The following is a 6,000-nucleotide window of genomic DNA, read 5'->3' on the forward strand; positions in this document are numbered from 1 at the left end:
GATTTTCACCCCAATTTGCATTCTTTTTCTTATCCTTTTGCTCTCTTTTTAGCTTGTAGCAATCCTTTTTCATATGGCCCTTCTTGCCATAGTGGTAACACTCAATGTTCCGTGCCTTGGATTTGCTACGAGATTTTCCTCTTTCTTGGGACTTCCTCCTGAACTGTGATCTGCCCCTTTGCACATTTAAGGTTGTTGCCGTCCATAGACTTCCGTCTAATCTCCTCGACCAATAAGCTACCCACAACATCATCAAGTTTCAGTACTCCACCAGGTGCAGAGTTACTGACAGCTGTACGGAAGGTATCCCATGAGAATGGCAATGAACATAAGAGAAATATTGCCTTAGTCTCCGCATCAAAATTCATCTTCTGAGCCTGAAGCTGGCTGAAAATAATATTGAATTTATTCAAGTGAGAAGCAATGGAGACCCCTTCCTTCATCTGCAGCTCAAACAACTCTTCATGAGGTATACTTTATTAGAGGCAGTTTCCTTCTCATAAGTGGCACATAGTTTCTTCCACAAATCTTCCGTAGTCTGCTCATTTACTACTGTGAAATAAACTGACTCTCCAAGATGAAGTCTAATAGTAGACTTTGCTAATGCATCCAACTCATTCCAATCATCCTCAGACATATTTGCAGGCTTAGCTTTAATCCTCCCTGCCAAGGGTTTAATCTGCTTCTTTTGAATAAGCACATCCCTTATTTGTTCTTTCCACAAAGAAAAGTTTGTCCCATCAAACTTTTTAATGCTGAAAAAACATGGAAGAGGATGCCATGATGCAAATGAAACAAAATCCCAAATGCTAGTGCCTGCAAGAGAGAATCACACTAAATACCAGGTGCACCCAAATGTGTATGCCACAATAGAGTGAAATATCACCAAAACTCAAAGCTCAAAGCATCAAAAGATGTATCTGGCTCATGTGCATATACTATGCATCCATATGAGCAAATCTGGCCCAAAAGAAAATGCCAACTGCAATGGCAATTCAAAATGCCAATAAGTGCCAAATGACTCAAGCATAAACACCGCGTCCACTGGCATATGCATTAATAATATCTCATCCAAGAGAGCATAGCACTATCAGTGCATCACCTGCAATGTGTCAAAGCTGTCCCTCAGCATAAAATAGCATCCATGTGCAAAGCGTCCATAAAAATAGCATCCCACAAGGCAATTTGGGCCTATCAGCACATCCAATAAGGACCGCAATGCATCCAAATGGCCTATAAATCATCCACTGCAACCCAATGCACACCAGGAATGAGCGCACACTGCTCAAACTGCAACCAGAGTGATCTGCATAAGGTATGCTCAAGAAATCATAGTCTCACGGTAATGACCGCTACTGAAAATAGAACCTGAGATGCCTCAAAACATGGGCGCCATTGCATAATCGAACTCAGCAAGAAAATCTGCAAATATCTCTCTTCTGTCGGAACTCCAAAATCCCAACCGATGAGTGAGAAATGGGAGTCAACATTTATCCACTGCCATGTGGCATAAATCTAAGGTTTCAAAACCTTAGAATGAAAAATGCATAACAGAGAGACGAAATCGAATACACAGAGATCTATAACTCTGAAAATCCTCCACCGAATTGCGTAAGAACTGACAGGTAGGGGTTTTTGGGCGTCCGGAACGCAATGGGACAGACGGTTTTGGAAACCGTGGTCTCAATCACTGGGTCCAACACACGGACTGAAAAACGTTTTTGGAAATAGAGTTGTTTGTAAACTCCACCGGAGTGCGAATGATGAGCAACATAGGAGTTTTAGGACCTTGTGAGTCCACCGGAACTGACAGATCTGCAAATGGTTGCTCCAAACTTGAGTTCCAACACCCGGGCAGAAAAACGCAGAAACTGACACAGTGAGTCAGAAATCCAATGAAATGATCCCAGATTCAAGAATGACGGTGTTTCCAAGCTCCTGAAGTGAAGTGGACACGAAAAGCAAGCAATAGTTGCCTCTACAAGTCAATATGGAGTCTCTGTCATCGAATGGAACAGGGGAAAGCTCAAAAAACGACTTTTTCTTTGAAAACACTTAACAGGCTCTCAAAACCACTTCGCAAAACCAAAGTGACTTTTCCAAAGGCTTCTCCAAGGTCTCTACACACTCGGATGCAAGTAAAGTCACCTACAAAGCTTTCCCACAGAGCTTCTCCTTCCTCCCACAGAGCTGCTGAGCTTCAAGCATTCATGCACGCTCAGTTAGATCACCCGGGCTCTAATACCAATTGAGAGTGCTCTCAACGGAAGCAAGAACAGAAGAGGGAGAGAGAGAAACAGAGAGCCACACAAGTTTTGGTGGGTGCAGAACCACCCTAATCTTCTTTTTCATTCATTTATATATGTGTTTGAGTATTGTACATAACCAGGGTAAAGGCACAGTGATCTTTAACCCCCACAAAAGAGGCGTAGTCCCATCCTGAGTAAAGAATACTATTAGGGCCAGGAGATAGGTCAACTTATATAGGACAAGAGCAAGTCAAATAGTGCACATGGTGCCCCCTAGTTGTGGCCATTATTTATGCTCATGAATTTCTTTTTTGGCAGTTGCTTTTTTTAGAGTAAAAAAGTGGATGGTGTAAATTTGGAGATCGCATATAGCTATTTTCAAACCTACAAGTATAAACAAACAACTTTTGTTATGTTTAGAAGTCATAAGTTTTTAGTATCTCAAGTGCATAAGCTACTATTACATAAGGATGAGTTTCTATGTTCCCATAAAGATGCTACATAGATTCTTAACAGGGTTCATATGTGCTTGAAATTCTTGATTTGACAAAAATAGTTTTGGCGTAAAACTAGTGTTGACAAAATGGAACATTCGGAACAATCTCACATTCATGAGATTTGGGATACACCACAGCTCAAGGATATTATTAACTTATTGTGAGCTCCCTCTTTGACAAGTAAATAGCCATGGAATTCATCCTCTTTAAATTTTGTGGTCCTGTGGAAGCTTTTCATGAACACAAAGCATTCATTCATGTTCCAATGTGGAAGCCACATGATGTAGGGATCTCATAGGGTCCTTATTGATATACATAAGGCGTCCTATGTACAAAAAAAACCATATACAAAGTCAAATCATGTCAGTCATGTTGGCCCATTGCATACTCCAAGGCAAAAATACTAATATGGGATATGAAGTGACACTTGGGATAATGTTTGCAGAGAGGAAGTATAATGACAGAGAAGCTAAGGACGAATTTGGAGATTCCAAAGCTCTTAAGGACCCCTGAGGGAGGATACAACCCATAGCATAAGTCCTCTATATATGGAATAGAAACTAAAAAGAGACAAGGTATTTCTATATGCAAAGGGATGATAACTTTTTGGATTGCTGTATGAGATACATTGAGTAGTAATGGCTCTGCATGCATTTCAATGGTCTGTATTAATGTTAGTATAAGTACTCCAACTCACTAGTGGGAATCATGCAATGACAAAACAACGATTGCATAAAATTAATACAAAAGATGGAGCATCTGGAGGCATATGAATCCAATAATGAGATCCCTCATGAAGCACCACCTGTTAAGGTGCTATAATGAGATTGTAAATTTTTTATGTTGTTGTGACATCGATAACTAGTGGGGTTCGGTGACGAAGTTTGCAGTCCCATAGTTAAGGTTTTTTGTTCTCACAATTCCTTTTTATGGATGGATCTAGGTGAGTGGAACTCCCTCAACATCATTATGAATTACAATCGTCTCATCAATCTTAATCAGTAATGTATTCTCTGTCCTTGATTTGTTCCATCAATACATGGTCACGTCATGTAAAAATATTGTTCAAAAGTTGTATGGGTTTTGTCAAAAGTTAGTCTTGCAACACACACACACACACACAATAACTTTGATTAGTAAATGTATCTCACACACACAAGTACTTATTTCTTTACACACACACACACACACACACACACACACACACACACACACACACACACACACACACACACACACACATGTATATTTCCCAACTATGAATTATTCTTTCATGTACCCTCGTGAAATCTCCCCTTTACACTCTCTTTTTAACCACCCCACACACCAAGCCCACTAATCGTCCCATATCTCCTCTAATCTCGTCTCAGCCCATGCAGTCATTCGCTCCTTCTCCACTTGTGACTTAAACTTCACTTGTGGCTTAATTTCTTTTAAATTATCTAAGAATCCATATAGTTGACTATATTCCTAGGTAAAGCGATAACAAGCCGGGGAAAACAAGCATTACCTGTCTACCCAAATGTAACTATGATGTTCTAACACCTAGTTTTTTTGGATGGTGGTAGGTAAGTGGACGCTGACCTTAGAACCTGGACTGCCTGAGTATTTGACATCTTTTTTCAATATTTTGTTTATCAAACTCAATATTATTAAAAGTACTTAATTTTCATCAAAATTTTTGCAAACTCTAGTTATTGCACTTTTCAAATTAGATGTCTCAAATATTTTTTCCTTATATGTTTCCCTTTTCTTACTTTTTATCCAATGGATGTGAATTATTTGTATGGCACTAACCCGACCAAAGGCTAGTTGGGAAATCAAAGCGTGTGTTTAGATTAAAAACTCCCATCAATAATTGAGCCATATAATTAATTCACATCCATTGGATAATCTCTAGTGATTTTGTGATTTGCCTTATTTTTTACTAACTTTTATGTATATTTTGCAGAAGTGGTTTACGCATTTACTATTAGCATCATTTTTTCATTTTGACACTTCTTATACAGATCCACTTTTATTCACTTATTGTCAGTAAGTGGGGAAAGTTCCACATGGTGGGCTTATTCTCCACCATGTGATCTTACCCTCTGGGTTGGGGGTGGGTCACACACACACATACACACACACAAAATAATTTTGATTAGTAAATGTATCTCACTCACACACACACACACACACACACACACACACACGTGTACTTCCCAACTATGAATTAGTCTTTCATGTACCCTCATGAAATCTCCCCTTTATACTCTCTTTTTAACCACCCCACACACCAAGCCCACTAATCATCCCATACCTCCCCTAATCCTGTCTCAACCCATGCACTCATTCACTCCTCCACTTTTGACTTAAACTTCACTTGTGGCTTAAATTTTTTTTAAATTATCTAAGAGTCCATATGGTTGTCTATATTCCTAGGGAAAGCGATAACAAGCTGGGAAAAACATGCATTACATGTCTACCCAAATGTAACTATGATGTTCTAACACCTAGTTTGTTTGGATGGTGGCAGCTAAGTGGACCCCGACCTTGGAACCTGGACTGCCTTTTTCCAATATTATGTTTATCAAACTCAATATTATTAAAAACTCTTAATTTTGATCGAAATTTTTGCAAACTCTAGTTGTTGCATTTTTCAACTTAGATGTCTCAAACATTTTTTGTTTATATGTTTCCCTTTTTTTACTTTTTATCCTATTGATGGAATTAATTGTATGGCTCAATTATTGATGGGACTTTTTAATCTACACACACACACATACACACACACACACACACACAAATCTCTCATAAAAATTTCACACATACAAGCATACATCTCCTTGACTCTAACCCCAAAACCACCACTTTGTTGTAAGTTGGATAGATTTTGAAAATCACCATAAAGGTGATTCTTAGAATAAAGTAAAATTCTCCACACTTTTTTAATTATAATAAAATAATATTCTTGGTAGCATGTAAACACGCTCTAGACCCTTATACACCCTCATGAACCTTTGCTTAAGCACATCCCAATACCATGCTTGCTTTTTATGATGTAAGAATTGTTTCAATTAGTTTTATTTGCGCTTGCTGCGAGTTTGTTCTTTGTTAGAAGATAAATATAAAGCTCCCCTTGTTATGTGTATAGTCCTAGTACCCCCACCCTTTACTTGCAAACCAAACCTTAGCCCCTAGTTAAATGCATACTCTAACCTATTTGTAAATGTTATCCAAGATGATAGTTACACCGCCTTGCTTATTGATTT

Source organism: Dipteris shenzhenensis, chromosome 3 (assembly GCF_047967505.1).
Source record: "Dipteris shenzhenensis isolate YYH24624 ecotype China chromosome 3, Dip_SZ_1.0, whole genome shotgun sequence".
NCBI lineage: Eukaryota > Viridiplantae > Streptophyta > Polypodiopsida > Gleicheniales > Dipteridaceae > Dipteris > Dipteris shenzhenensis.